Source organism: Aegilops tauschii, chromosome 6, assembly GCF_002575655.3.
Source record: "Aegilops tauschii subsp. strangulata cultivar AL8/78 chromosome 6, Aet v6.0, whole genome shotgun sequence".
NCBI classification, from domain to species: Eukaryota; Viridiplantae; Streptophyta; class Magnoliopsida; order Poales; family Poaceae; genus Aegilops; species Aegilops tauschii.
In genome coordinates, this window is record NC_053040.3 from 480,835,433 (window position 1) to 480,851,893 (window position 16,461).

Consider the following 16,461-nt stretch of genomic DNA (forward strand, 5'->3'; position numbering starts at 1 on the left):
CCGAATATGGACCGTGATGGGGATGAAGAAGGAGCAACGCGTACAGACAGTGCACAGGCAGATCAAGTGTGGCACCTATCGGTACAGGCAGCATCGGGCACCGAAGCCCCCCACTGTCTACAAATTCGTGGCTGGTTGCAGGGGCAATAAGTGCTTATGCTAGTTGATTCAGGCAGCTCGGCATCGTTTTTTCGCAACACCTTCTGCCGCACCTTCAAGGGGTTCAAGAACTGCACAAAACTGTCAAGGTGTCGTCCGTTGCCAATGGAGCAGAATTACAATGCACAAAAGAGGTTCCAGGTTGCTCTTGGTATACCCAGGGACACACCTTCTCCACTTAGTTCGAAGTGCTGTCGCTGGGAGCTTACGACGTCATACTCGGTATGGATTGGTTGGAATACCACAACCCTATGTTCATTGACTGGCCACGCCGTCGCATGCAGATCCAAGATGGGGGATGCACTATCATTCTGCAAGGGGTCGCCGCACAGCAAAAATCGTGCTCCTTGCTATCAAGTGTTCAGCTGGAGGGTGTTCAAAAGAGTGCAGCTGTTGCGTTTGCAGTGCAACTATGTTTCGTGGATGAGGCAGATCAAGAGGTCACTCTAACAGGCACAAGAGCTTCCTGACTTGGTCCAACTGCTGCTGGAGTTTGATGATATTTTCAGTGAACCCATAGAATTACCACCACGGCGTGAGTGCGACCACAAGATACCACTGATACCTGGAGCACAGCCAATGAATATCAAACAGTACAGACACAAACCAGAAATGAAAGATGAGATAGAACGGCAAATCAAGGAGTTGTTGGCAGCCGGGATCATACAGAAGAGCAACAGTCCATTCTCATCCCCGGTCATATTAGTCAAGAAAAAAGATGGAACATGGCGGATGTGCGTTGATTATCGCCGGCTTAATGCTCTCACGGCGGTCAGCAGGTACCCAGTACCTATCATTGAGGAGATTCTGGATGAGCTGGCAGGGGCACGCTGGTTCTCAAAGCTCGGCCTACGGGCAGGATACCATGAAATCAGTCTGGCCCCCGAGGAAGAACACAAAACAACATTTCAAAGCTATTCCGGACACTTCGAGTTTAAAGTGGTCCCCTTTGGATTGGCAGGGTCCCCACCCACATTTCTCGGAGCGATGAACACAACACTACATCCAGTACTCCGTGTCTGTGCCACGGTTTTCTTCGATGATATGGTCATGTTCAGCTCCTCGTTTGCCCAACACCTGCAGCATATGCGGGAAGTATTTGCACTCTTGAGGAAGGACCGTTGGTATGTAAAAATATCAAAGTGTGTATTTGCGCAACAAGAACTCAACTACCTCGGGCACACCATATCAGCTGCAGGGGTGTCCATTGACAAAAGCAAGATACAACAAGTAGCAACATGGTCGACGCCAACATCAGTAAAAGTGGTCCGATCCTTCCTCGGCCTAGCAGGGTATTACAGGCGCTTTGTTCGATAGTTTGGCACGATTGCGCGACCAATCACGCAGCTGTTGAGCAAGAATGTGCCGTTTCAATGGACAGAGACAACGGAAACAACTTTTGAGGCGCTGAAGAAAGCACTGATTACAGCCCCGACACTAGCTCTACCAGATTTCACCAAGCATTCGTGGTGGAGACGAATGCTTGTGATTATGGGGTCGGAGCCATGCTCCAGCACGATGGGCACCCAGTTGCTTACATGAGTAAAGCACATGGACCAAGGACACGAGGTCTCTCCACCTACGAGAAAGAGTATATGGCCATGGCACTCACCGTGGACAAGTGGAGAGCTTACCTGCAATTCTATGAATTCATCATCAAGACAGACCAGAAGAGTTTGGTCCACCTAGAAGAGCAACGTCTGCACACTCCTTGGCAACAGAAGGCGTTCACCAAGTTATTAGGATTGCAGTATCGTATCAGCTACCGCAAGGGCTCAGACAACAGCGCAGCGGATGCTCTTTCCAGAAGGCCTCTTACTAGCAATCAGCAGGTGCATGCGGTCTCTATCTACCAACCTGTCTGGATCTAAGAAGTCAGGCAAGGGTATGCCAAGGATACTAAAGCTCAGCAACTGATCACACAGTTAGCTATCGCACCAGTGGCTGGGGGCAAGTTCGCCTCCCACCAAGGAGTCATCTGATTCAGGGGAAGGGTATGGCTCGGCAACAATTCCAAACTACAAAGCCAGACCATGCGAGCGCTCGATGACAGCGCCATGGGCGGCCATTCAGGATTTCCAGCAACATACAGTAGAATCAAGGAATTATTTGCGTGGCCGGGCATGAAAAAGCATATCAAGACGCACGTTCAAACGTGTCAGGTTTGTCAACAAGCAAAGCTCGATAGATCACCCTACCCAGGACTGCTACGCCCATTGCCGGTGGCCAAACGGTGTTTGGACTTGGTTTCACTTGACTTTGTGGAGGGCTTGCCAACTTCAGGACGAGCAAACTGCATACTGGCCGTGGTCGGCACTTTTTCTAAGTATGCACACTTCCTCCCAGTGTCTCACCCTTACACAGCTCAACAGATCGCCCAATTATGCATCGATCAGGTTTACAAGCTGCATGGGATGCCTGAAGCGTTGATCTCGGACTGAGATGCTATCTTCACGAGCAAAGTATGGCAGGCCATTTTCACTCTCCAAGGCGTCGAGCTGAAGATGAGTTCGTCTCACCACCCGCAGACGGACGGCCAAACTAAATGCGTCAACCAATTCCTAGAAACATACCTCCATTGATTTGTCCACCTCACACCAAAAAGCTGGAGCAAATGGTTATCGCTCGCGGAATTTTGGTAAAATTCAACCTTTCATTCTACCGTAGGCAAAACTTCATTAATGGTGGTCTATGGGCAACACGACAGCTAGGTATCACACCGGATCATGCTGCTCCTATACCAGAGCTCAATGAGTGGTTGGAAGAAAGGCACCAAATGAAGGATGTCATGCATCAGCACTTACTGAGAACAAAGCAGACTATGAAGGACCAAGCCGATAAGCGACGATCTTGGTGGGAATTTCAAGTGGGGGACTATGCATTCCTGAAACTGCAACCATATATTTAGTACTCGGTCGCTAGGCGATCCAATCATAAGCTAAGCTTCAAATTCTTTGGGCCGTTTCAAGTCATCAGGAAGATCAAATTCTTTGGGCCGATAAGCACAATGAAGTAACGTATGAGCTGCTCCTCCTTGCCGGATCATCCATCTTCCCGGTGTTTCATGTATCGCAGCTGCGGCATGCACTCAGTCCAGGTGCGAGCACCTCGTCTCATTTACCTTCAGTTCCTGACATCTACAACACACTAGTCCAGATACTGGATCGTCGCTGGCGACGGGACGCGCGCAAGACCCACGAGCAAGGCCTTGTCCGTTCGCAAGATGAAACAGCGATGCAGGACACGTGGGAGGACCTCGACGACCTCAAGTGCCGGTTCCCTCGAGCTCTGACTTGGGGACAAGTCGGTTTTGAAGATGGAGGGGGTGTTCAGCGACCTGACGCTGGCGAACGGAACAGCAGGACCGCAAGAGGAGAAGAGGGCCAAGCCCAGCAGGCCACCACGTGAGAGAAGGCCCAACCACAAGTTCACGGGCCCCTAGTGGGTATCGTACATGTTCGAGCCCACAAGGGACGATGGCCACGATACAAGTAGCGATGGTAGTAGGTGAGCAGGGTATCCTGGCTGGGATCTGACGAACGGCGGCGGTGGTGTGTGTATCTGTTTTCCCTTCACCTTCTTCTTCCTTGAGATTGATCCCCATAGACATCATCAACAATTCCTCCTGATTGTAATAGAGACTAATGGGTACCTTACAGAGTGGGAGGACAACATCAACATGTGTTTTTTACATTGACAATGTGTAGCACACGGTACCTCAATGCGTGAGCAAGGACAATCAGGTGGCATAGATATCATCGAGCACCGCCGCGTTACGGACCATTGCCCTAACTAGCCATGCATGGTGGCCGGAGAATGCAGTACGCGTCTATCTAGTAGTGTTTGCCCTAACTAGCCAGGCTTGTTGTTTGTACGTACATACACCCTTCATTCCACAATGTAGTGCGCCCATGTTTCCCGAAATCTAAGTTTGACCATAAATTTAAACAACGAGACCGACTCAAGGGGAGGGTGTGATTGAGGGAGAGGATAACCTAATCAAATACATCACTGATTTTTACAAACATCTATTTGGATAACCAGACATATCTACAGTCAATTCAAAAAAATTGGGGGGACAAGGAATCACCAGGGGACAGGCTGACCTGTTGACTAAACCTTTTTCAACGAAAGAATTACACTCAGTAGTCTTTGGAATGAAAAAAACAAAAGCCCTGGCACTGATGGACTTCCTATTGACTTTTATCAGCACTTTTGGGAGTTGGTTAAATGGGATCTTATGAAACTATTAAATGACTTTCATGCTGGGAAGTTGGACACTGCTAGACTTAATTATGGAATAATCACTCTGGTTCCAAAGTCTGCTGATGCTAAACAAATCCAAAAATTCAGACCAATATGCCTGCTCAATGTTAGCTTTAAAATCATTACCAAGGTGCTGATGAATAGACTGAGCACGGTTATTAAACCTATAATCCTACCAACTCAAACTGCCTTTATAAAAGGCAGATATATAATGGAAGGGATTGTAGTTTTGCATGAAGCTCTGAACTCCATGCATCATAAAAAACAAAGTGATGTTTTGTTTAAAGTGAACTTTGAGAAAGCCTATGATAAAATAAAATGGCCGTTTGTATATAAAATGCAAAAATTGAAACAATTCCGGGACAAATTTTGAAACCTACACAGGATTGAGAGAGGGCGATACCATGTCACCCCTTCTGTTTGACATAGCTTCAGATGCTTTAGCAATTATCTTAGATAAAGCTCAGAATGCAGGATATGTCAAGGGGGTGTTAAATGAGCTGGAGACAACGGGGTGAACATGTTGCACTATGCAGAGGACACCATCTTTTTACTAAAGGATGATGAAGAGAGTGCTTGAAATTTAAAGTTCATCATCACTGCTTTTGAGGAAATGTCTGGACTGGCCATCAATTTTCATAAAAGTGAGGTGTTCTTATTTGGGGGGGCTAAAAATAAAAGTGAGATATATCATGAGATATTTACTTGTAAAAAAGGGGAAAGTCCATTCAAATATTTGGGGGTGCCTGTTACTGACATTAGATTGAGAAACAAATTTAGGAAAGAGGTCACTAAAAAAATTGAAAAAAGATGTGCATGCTGGCAAGGGAGAATGCTAAATATGGCAGGGAGAGTTACCCTGGTACAATCCTGTTTGTCATGTATATGATGCCATTCTACCCCTTGCCAGTGGGAGTAGAAAGAAAGCTGATTTTTTCAGAGCTAGGCCAGTGTGGCAGGAGAATGAAGATAAGAAAAAAATATCATCTGGTTAATTGGAAAACTTGTTGTCTCCCAAAATACTTGGGGGGGACTGTGGATTTTAAACCTGGAACTAATGAACAAAGCACTCTTAGCTAAATGGCTTTGGAAACTTGAAACAGAGGAAGGGATGTGGATAAACATTCTTCTTAACAAATATGTAAGGGGAAGATGTATCTCTGGATTAAAAAAGAAACCAGGAGACTCTCAATTCTGGGGGGCCTCATGCAAATTAAAGACATATATTTCCAAAATGTTAAGAAAAAACTGGAAGATGGCAAAGGCACACGCTTTTGGGAGGATTGGTGGGTAGGGTCAAAACCTCTAAAAGAGGCCTATCCAAGCCTATATTATATCAATTTGAATCATGGCATTTCAGTGGCAGGGGCCATTGATATGGGATGGACTGGGTTCAAATTCAGAAGAAATTTGTCTGGAGACAAAAGCACTCTATGGGACAGTTTGAAATCGAGATGTGAGAGGGTGAGAATGTATGAAGGTAAAGATCAGCCATAGTGGATGCTGACGCCGAACAGACAATTTTCTATCAGATCATTATATGACTCCTTGATCAAAACTGAGGTGGGATTCCCACATAGATTCCTCTGGAAGATTAAAATACCTGCAAAAAATAAAATGTTCTTTTGTCTTATTGCAAGAAAGAGTGTGCTAACCAAAGACAATCTAATGAGAAAAGGGTGGCGAGAGAGGCAGGGCTGCGTATACTGTGGAGAGGATGAAACCATAGATCATCTGTTTTTCACTTGTTCTGCTGCTAGGCGGCTCTGGAGTGTGATAAAATGTTCATTCAATCTGGAAAAAACCCCAAATGGGCTAGATGAATGTTTGGGAACTTGGATCAGAAGCTTCGTTAAGATAGATAAAAAACATGTCTTGGTTGGAATCTCTGCCTTGTTCTGGTCCATTTGGAAATGCAGAAATGATATTGTTCTCCGAGATAAGAAAATTAATGATACTATGACATTGATAAAACTCACATGCAATTGGATCGTGTACTGGTCTGTTTTGCAGAGAAAAAACCCAGAACGAAGGCTATTGATGCTGGGGGCAAAGCTAATCGAACGAGTAGCAAGTGACATCTACAAGGCATCACAAGGATGGAGGCCCAGAGTGTTACGTCTGGTAGGCTGAAGCGGACCTGGGTTCTATTCTCGCCTGATAGCTAGTAGGTTGCTTGTTTTGCTTATCTTCCATTCGGGGCTGCGTCCCCTCTCTATCTTGGCCGCCTGTGGCTTAGGTATTTTAGTTGGTATGAACTTGAACTGCTAAGGTCTATACACCCCTCGTAAGGGGTTAACTGTCTGAGGAGTTGAACTTGCTACCTGAACTAGTTCTTGTGCGATGGTTTCGTTAATGAAATCGGAGGGGAGCCCCCCCTCTTTTGCTAAAAAAAACACAGAGGGAGTACTATTTTCTTTGGTGAATACGCAAGCTTGTATATCATTGCATTGATAGAAGAAGTAAGAATGGTTACAGGAGGTGGTACAACACATGACACGGACGCAAGGGGCGTGAACATGGTGCCCGAAACAGAGAGATGAAAGATGCACGACCCAAACAAGAACACGGCTAAACTCTCCGACCAGAGAAGCATACCAATCTACAGCTAAACGACCTAAACTCCGAAGCCCGCACCGAGGACACCGGGAGCAACCAAGACGACGCCTTCAAGAAGGAAAACGACACCGAGATGCCGTCGTCGTCCGATCCAGAAACCCAGACCTAGGGTTTCCCCTGGTGTTCGAAGAGGGGCACAAAACGGCCATGACAACGCCTCCAGGAAGGTGACGACACCCGCGGGTGTCGCCGCTGCCAGCAAAAGATGCAGGGCTTTCGCCCTAGCCAATTCCAAGCAATCCCAAGCCGTCGGAACACGAGTCGAAGAGGAGGTCGTCGGGTACGTGTAGGCCGGTGCTGCGACTGTAGGCAGGGAGACACGCGCGCTGCCAAAGGAGGCACCGTGCATCGTCGGGCGCGCGAGTTCCAGAGGAGGACGAGGATGCGTGGCTGCGTGGAATGGAGTGGGGATGGGACGGTGACCATGGCCCCGGATAAGCCAGGATCTGGAAGGAACGCAGATCCGGGCCACCGGGACCGGAGCAGCAGGGACGCCGACGGGCCCAGGGAACTGGAAGGGGACGCAGCACCCGGAGCATGCCGCTGACGAAGATGCCCCGGGATGGATGGCCAACCAAAACACCGCAGGGTGGTGATGGAGCGGACGAGGAGCCAAAGAGCCAAGAGAGCCGGAAAGAGCGCATCTTTCGAGGTTCATCGGGCCCAAAGCCGCACTGGCCGGCGACGGACGCAGGAAGGGGCGCAGGTGCATCACCGCCAGGCTGAAGTCGCCCCTGCGGGGGGAGGGTTGGCGAGGTGGTGAAGTCGAAGTGGATTTGCGCGCAGCCAAATCCGACCGGCGTGCCAAAGAAGGCGGACACCGACGGCACAACCGCAGCCTCCATGGCCGGCCCCCGAAGAGGCGGACTAGAACTCGCCGGAAAGGGGGGGGGGTCGGAGGAGGAGGAGCCGCAGCTAGCAGGGCCCAGCCGAGTCCGGCCGGCCAGAGAACCGCAACTAACCTGAGAGGGCGCCCAGATCGCGCTGGGGCAGAACAGGGCCTCACCGCGGGGAACTGCGGCCGGGGCAGTCCACCCGCGCCGTCAGCAAGCAGGGGAGACCGGGGGAGGCCGCCGCCGCCGCCGGAGGAGGAGGCCAGCGCCGCAACCGGCCCAGATCTGGCGCGAGGGGGAGCGGGGGGGGGGGGGGGGGAGGAGGAAGGACAGCCCCGCCGCCGCCATCCTAGGGCCCGGCGCGGCTTTGCCGGCCGGCCCTCCGGCGGCAGCGACGCGGGGGCGAGCGAAGGGCGGGCGACGGGGCGCCGGCGGCTAGGGTTCCCCCCGAGTCGCCCGGCACGGGCGACGCGGGGGTCGGGGGGGGGGGGGGGGGGGTGGGGAGGGGTGTCGGCCGTGCACGCAGTTCTGGTTTCTCCACTTCTTTTCTTTTGCAAGGGCTCACAGAGGGAGTACTAATTTATGCTACTTTTCTTTTTTCTTTCTAAACGTGATCAGTCCAGCTACCAGTGCACGTTTATTCTACTGAGGTGTGGCTCACTTTGTTGTGCAAGGAAAAAAGAGCCGGTGCGTGTTTTTATTCTGTGTGAGAGAGTGGGAGGATGTACAACATCAACACGTGTTTTTTTTGCTTGACAATGCGTGTAATGTAGCACCCATGCGTTAGCAAGAACAATCAGCTGGCATAGATATCATCGAGCACCGCCGCGTTACGGACCATTGCCCTAACTAGCTATGGCGGCCGGAGAACATCGTACGCGTCTAGCTCGTAGTGTTTGTCATTTTGGAATCTGAACATAGCACTTGGTCAATTCCGTGATGACTGGATACATAATGACGGCCACATGCATGCATATGTTGTTGGTTCCAATTAAAACAGATCGGTTTCAAAAGTCGTGGCACTATGGGGCCATGCATGCACGTATATCCCTTGGAGAAAATGGACCACGGTGCCAAAGCATGCATGCATGCATGTAATGTAAGTACATAAAAAGCACTTTTCTTTAATCCCTTGTTCGAAAATACTTGTCATCAAAATGGACAAGAAAGGATTATATGTAGAACTAAAATACATGTAGATACATCCTCTTTTATTTATTTTAATGATAAGTATTTCCGGACGAAGGGAGTACATGATTAGCCAACCGTAAGTCGTGGTATCTCATGCTTATGCTAGGGTCCTTGTGTCGGCAGATGGTGGTTGTGGACACGTGAATTTACAGGACCACCACGTACTCCTGCACACATTTGGAAGTAATGGTATATGAAGTATCCTCGTTAATTCGTACGTACAACTACAACTACTAGGGACGAGACTTGCCTGCTCCCCCGGCGTGTGCCCATCCGTGCTCTCGCGTACGTGGCTTGATTTGATTGGAACAAAATAAGACCCGGCCCCACCCCCTTAAAATCAGGGGGAGATGATTAGATTAGAAAAAAAAAAGACAGCCGTAGGATGAAGTGGGAGCACAGATGGAAGCATGGGAGGGAGCAGGCAAGCCGGATCCAACTACTAGCTACCGTCGGTCGTCGATGGCCGTTGAACGCGTGAATGTATAGCATTGGCGTAAGTGCGAACGGAAAACGGTGCACCCTTTCACGTGAATCCATATTCTTACGCGAATCCGTCCACCCAACAGTCAAGACAGTGATGTTTTCTTTAGAAAACCACATATATTTGATTAAACAAACGGATTACAAATAGTACACATGTGGTCATTACAAGAGACATACGTAGATGTCTTGCAATATTGCATTAAAGATTCTGCAAGAAGTAAAACTAAAAATTCACCGTGACAGAATCTTGTGCCACACCGAAACGCCGCCCACCATCGCCCTCCACTGCCACCGAGGCAACGCTGAAGAAAGAAGGGAACTGCCGTCATACCCAGATCTGGAGGAGCACCTTCGCATACAATGATGCTTTTCGAGCGGATGAACCGAACCGCCGCAAGCGACAGGACCGGTGATGTTGTTCCGCCGATCCAGTGCATGCTGCTTGTGCACCAACAACAGTGCAGATTTGTTCCACGTCCATATCAGAAGCCGTTGTCTCCCATATTATACGGTCTCAAAATACAGCTCACTGGATATCCTGGGACAGGATGACTGAACCTAAATGCAGAGGAGGGCTGGGTTTACGTGACTTCCGCCTTTTTAACCAAGCGTTGCTTGCGCGACAAGCTTGGCGCCTTCTAACAAAACCGATGTCCCTATGCGCGAAGGTTTTAAAAGCTAAATATTATCCTAATGGCTGCCTCGAGGATACTATTTTTGCAGGAAATGCATCTTCGACATGGCATTTTTGGTCATGGACTAGACCTTCTCAAGAAGGGCTTGGTCTGGCGTATTGGTAATGGCGAGAGTGTTAGAATCTGAAGAGACCCGTGGTTGCCGAGGCCACATTCATGTCGGGTCATCACCAACCGGGCAAACTGCCGTCTACACCCGGTCTCAGATCTACTGGACGGCCAATGACGTTGGGACGAGGCTGCTCTTTGCACCCACTTCATGCATGTTTACTTTCAAGAGATACTAGAGGTTGGGGCGCACCATTGGCGCGCCGCCTGAGTGGTGGCTGGGCGGTGTTAGGTTGATACACTGCCCTTTTCTCGTTGTTGTTTGCCATTTGTATAGAAAATCTGCATGTAAGCAATGCCGACCTGTTGAACATATTTTTATTATTTCGAACCGCTGTTCAACGATTATATTATGAAAAAGCTTAATCGCATCAGAGCGTACAACTACAACAAGCAAACATCTTTCAAAATGCCCTCTCGTCAGACTACTTGATTACTTGTACACTTTCAGTCAGTGTACTTGACTACGTGTAGATTTTCAGGCACGCGGTGCTGACTTTAGCGGATTTTTCATGTCAAATAAAGCAGCGGACAGTAACACTACACCCTATTGTGAGAATAAGAGCCACCTCATCTTGCTAGAGTTACAATACCTACCTCTAGGTATTCTTTGTTCATTTCCTCCCAAATTATCTTTTTCTACTGTGTCTTTTCCTCATTGTGAAGATACCCATGAACCTACAAAATTAATGAAGAATTAGAGATAATGAATAACCTATCAGGTCCTTTTTTCAGGCTCAAACATGTTCAAAGATGGATGAATAAAGGTACCTCCACATCATCAATATCAGAAAAAACTTTCTAGATCACCATCAACTTTACCGCTTTCACCTAGGGATGACAAATAGCATTAAGAAGTTGATCAGGAGCAATCAACTTGACACTATGAACCCAAATGCGGACAGGTAGACTGAACTGAAATTACTATTGCATGTTACGGGTAACTAACAAACCTTGCGTGCCAGGATTGAGGATCCTTTGAAGCCACATAATCGTTTGCAATTTCACTATAACTAACTGTTGGAGATTTAACTCCCACTAAATCCCGTGTCAAAAAAGGCAAACGGAATTTCCAAAAAAATAAACACATATAGAGTATACAGAATGGATAGTATCAGAAGGAGCTAACACAACTCTACTGAAGAGGTAACATCGATGCAATAAATCAATAGTTTTGAGCAGAAATAGCGTGTACTTACTGACAACCGTCTGGTCCTTCACATCGCTGGCCGGCAGGCGTGACGGCGGAGGCTTCTCGCATGCTAACGACCAGGAGAATCAGGACGAGGCATATGGCTATGTGGCTGCTTCGGGCACTGGAAGAAGAGGCCATTTTTTCGCGAGTATCGATGAGGAGAATGACTGCAATTAAATATTTGAAATGTATGATGCAAGATTACCCAAATCGACACGAACTAAATACAATAAGAAATATAAAGTTACCGGAAAGCAATAATTTGTTGAAAATCAAAATGATAATTCAAAGCAGAAGAAAGTAGTACTAAATTTTGAGGCCCCATCTTCATACTTAGCTACATAGGAAAACAATTAGTACCTTACAGCTTACTAAAATACTCTCTGCTTCATGAAATAATAAAAAATGCACTCTTATTTAAGCTGGTCTATTTTTTGGAACTATTTCCCTGCTTGGTTATCAAACCAATGATAACCATGCTCCTAAAAATTTGCCAACATATTTTTCTGCTATTCAATCATAAGACAGTGTGATATCCAATATGTTATTTGTTTTATTGTGGCTCGCTATATTATTTTCAGTCCAACTGCTACTGTACTCAACTTTTCTATTTGTCAAAATGGTGTTGGCGAAACTTTTCATGAAACACCAACACCATTTTAGGCTGAAAGTCATGTTCCTAAACAAATAAGTCTGACTCAATTCCGTGTTTTTCTAATGGCTCTTTTCCCTTTCTTATTTTTTTCGGTAAAGGGTGGATTTTATTGACTCAAAATGGAGCATCAAGAAGATACAAACACAATGAGCACACACCCGGCCTCTGCATAGCTAGGATGCACACAGCCAACACCAACGCACGCACACAAAAACACGCCGACAAATAGCAAAGTCATACAAGACCAAAGTTATGCATAGGCGAGGAAAAAAGAAAAATGCCCCAAAGCGATCACATCACGATCGGCAAACTATAACAATGACCATATCTGCACCGACAATCTCATGACACTACGCGGACGACGAGGTTCTTCAACATCAACGCCTCAAGGAAGGGAATGACATTCAAGTGTCACCGTCACCGGATCCAGCCACCGAAGGTTGGAATCTAAGTTTTCACTCTGAAGAATCAGTCCGAACATTCCGAACAATGCCTTCAACAAGGTAACGACGTCAAAACATCGCCATTGTCAGGTATACCCAACTTGGGGCAGACCAAGGCTTTCACCCCGGAGCTCAAGACCAGGTGCTCAAGTAGCACCACCATCAAGGTCATTCATGTGTTGTCGCCGCCACTTTTCCACGATCCCAGCAGCTACAAGCAATATGACCGCCGCCACTGCACAACAATTCCTCTGCATCAAGACATCGTCCATAGTTTGCATCTCGCCGTCGAAGTGAACCACCATATCTGCAGAGATGAAACTCTCACAGAATCTTTTGATAACTAACTAGTTCTTATCAGACTGTACTGCTGAATCCAAGCAGGTCGGGTACCTGATCTGCAGAGCGCTCGGAGATCTTGACCAGATCAGATCCCTCTCCATGACTGTTAGTATAAGAGATGTATCACCATGATGGAAAAGCCTGTCCAGAAAAAGACAATTAAAGGGAGATAACATTACAATCTTGTTTCTATATGTGCAGCCTATAACAGAGCAACCACAAGACCCTGCAACTAATCTGTATCGAGTTTGTCTGCATCAAAAGCTTCAGCAGTTTCACTCCAAAAAGACGATGTAGCTATTTCCCTGGAATAAATAAAAAAGCATAGTTAGAACTGAAGCTACCGGTATACAAAATATTCAGAATGCCACCATGCACAAATAAATCTGGAAACTATGTTCATCACAGAGTAAAGCAAGCGGGACATTGTATTGGTAAGTCTGAAGGTTCTCTTCGAGTTGGTTGTTGCTACTAATCACATCAATAAATATAGGGAAGGAGATTCATTCATGTAAAAATGGTAGACAATATTGCCAACGAATCACAGTAAAAAGAGAATCTATACAACATGTGTTTAGCTAAATACCTGCAACGTAAGTCTAGCCATTGAAGTTACTCGGTATACTATAGAACGGCTTAATCTTGTAAGGATAGCGCAGCTTACTTCCACTCACGGGATTAATCTCTGTATTTTTTGTCTATTTCATCTGCCAAGCAACAAAACGATGGTCCACAACATGAAAGGAATATTTCGCTGCCTTGATCTCAATAAATTCCAGGTAAATAATTATGTCCCATAAACTTATCAAAATGTGCTCTGGGTATGGAACCTTGCGTGGAGCAACCCTGCATCCAAATTTCAAGAAAGAGTTATCTCAAACCCCAACTTCCAAAGAACATTGTAGGATAATTACACAAATAGAATAGAGCAAACAAAACGGCATAAACAGAAATTAAAAACACCAAGGCAAAAGCAAGGACCAATCTTTTATATTTTTCTAAGATGTCCATTGCTTCGTCTTATTGCGTACAGCGGTGGAGCGCTATGGTGAACAACTAATTTCATTCACTGTATGGTAAAGGTAAAACAAGATTGTTTCGAAGCTAATCAGAGAGTGTAGACTGGGTTGCTAGCAATATGTGCACATGTTTGGAAGGATGAAAACCTTGGTTTAATAGATGTCCAGAGCTCTTTACTGAACATAGAAAAATGGGACAGCAGCTGCATCCAAAAACCTCAATGTAAACACCCCAAGGATTGGGTGATTTCACCATGGAACCAACATACAGGGCACTAAATCTGGCGATGGTTCAAATGTATGAAATCACCTTCGATCAGGAAGGTAAACCAAGAATCGAAGAATAAATAATACTGGCCGTGCAGATTTCATCATAACATTCACTTATATAGCACTATTGATGCCAAAAGAAAACTTGTCTTACTTCATGCAATAAGTACCATAAAACTTCCCTTTTATTCTAACCAACAAAAGGGGAAAAGGTCCCTGCTCACCCCATCTAAAATAACAGAGCACTGGAGCCTACAAACCAGGAACCACATGAACAGAAAAAGAAAAGGCAAACCAACCATCTACTGCCAAGCTCAATTTAACCATATACTAACATGCACCTACCCTTTCATCCACCATGAAAAGGTGGCACAACTCGTTCTTCACACAATGTAGGCCGACAAAATTAAATAGAATAGCCATAGCATCAGCAAGACACACAAATCATGGATCGACCAACAAAAAAAAAGTACCTCACACTGAATTAAGGTAGACCAATCTGCAAAACCAATAGGTCTGGTGTGGATAGTTCAGGGAGGTCAATGGGGATAATTCAGACATCATATAATGATTAATCTCACTACAAAGCCAGTGATGCTAATGTTTGCATTATAAGCCTTGCGATACAGGTAGCATTTTAGATGTGGGCATACAGATGCACGAAATAGTGGACGTGAGACTATTAGAGAACAATGAAAAGGACCATGCCAATGATTGACGCTAGTAGAAAAAAATCACTGGCCGTTGCATTCATGTAGGGGGACTTAATTGTGAGAAGAAACCTGCACTTGAAGTGAACTGAATATCATGCATATAATTGGGTTCTCTAGATTAAAATAGCATGTGTGCTAAAACAGTATTATCTCATATCTCACAAAAATCACCAACTTCCTGTTTTTGGAAGACAAATATGACAAATTTAGTTCCATATTTGTTGTAACTTAAAACATCATAGATTATGAGGAATTACAAATCAAGACGGTTAGCAAGAGTGTCCTCTTACCTGAATTGGCCGGTCTGCGACAACAAAAAACACAGAGAAGTGATTCCTGGCAATGTGTTGCCGGTGCAAACATTAGAGCAACTAAACAATGGATATGGCTACAAAAATTATGATTCCACTACTTGTCGAGGGCACCAACTTGCAACAATGAGAAAGTCATGGTCCGCTTGAAGTCTGTAGCTTCATATTGGTTGTTCCCCAAGCTAATTCACCCTTCAAACTGCCTGAGTCAAATCAATAAAATCTTCGGTCCATTGTGAGTATGCAATACAATCAGAAATAATTGAATATATTCTCTTACAATAACAAACAAAAATCACTCAGAAAAGTTTCAAGGTTTGGTAAATTTCTATGAATTCCGATTAGTTCAACAACCAAACATGACAATCATCCAAAAGAGATGTAAGCTTTGGAAAAGTATTGCCGGTTCAGCACAGAGGAACACACCAGCATGATGCTACCATCTTGTCCATCCATTGAAGCTTCTATTCACAACAATAATAGATGTGGCATCACAGTAGATACACCCTACAACCAGCACACACAGAAAAAATCACCTCGTCACGCGGCCTCGGCCTGCATCATGGGGCTCGCACCGTCGTGTCCGTGGATCCGGACCTGTTGCTCGATTTGGGGAGAGGGGGAGGGGAGAAGGTTTCCGATGGAGGGGAGAAGATGATGGTAGGAGAGAAGGGGCGGGGGCGGGGGTGGCGGCTGTGGGGAAGGGCGCTGGTGGCGGCGGCGGATGTGGGGGAGGCCCAGACGAGGGAGAGGGAGAGGAATCGCGAGGGGTTGGGCTGTGCGATCTGTTTTTTTTTTTCTTCCTTCGGCTGTTCGGTATACCAATCACAACTCGACCTGAGGCACCTTTTCTATCCTACGTGGACAGCGCTAGGGGGCACGCCTTCCGCGTACCTTAATGTTTTTAATTGAAGATTTGGCCGTCACCGCGTCAGCTTGAGGACGTCTTCGCATGGGCGCCCGACCCCCACAAAATCTTGAGCGTCAGGAGCATGTACAAGCTGTTACTCGACGAAAAAAATCACACTTTTGCGTGCACCACGAGCAGGGCACCGAACGGCACCAAAGTCGTCTAAGACACGGTATGGGCGTGCCCTGTTCCCCCTAAGATACGAGTAATGGCTTGGAGAGTAGTGACATTAAGGGCAACCTGACC

The 16,461-nt window shown here is 46.5% G+C and overlaps 1 long non-coding RNA gene across 4 annotated transcripts; it reads right to left on the reverse strand.

Moving 5' to 3' along the window:
* Positions 1 to 12,283: 12,283 nt before the first annotated feature.
* Positions 12,284 to 16,066, reverse strand: LOC109781308 (uncharacterized). Of its 4 annotated transcripts, none has more exons than XR_006665694.2 (4): positions 15,842 to 16,066; positions 13,579 to 15,508; positions 13,044 to 13,297; positions 12,284 to 12,957 (listed from the first exon to the last, which is right to left on the reverse strand). It is a non-coding gene; the product is annotated as an uncharacterized lncRNA (long non-coding RNA). The 4 variants fall into 4 exon arrangements; XR_006665695.2 differs by having other exon boundaries at positions 13,579 to 15,330; positions 15,424 to 16,066; XR_002237257.4 differs by having other exon boundaries at positions 13,579 to 13,838; positions 15,285 to 16,053.
* Positions 16,067 to 16,461: the final 395 nt, after the last annotated feature.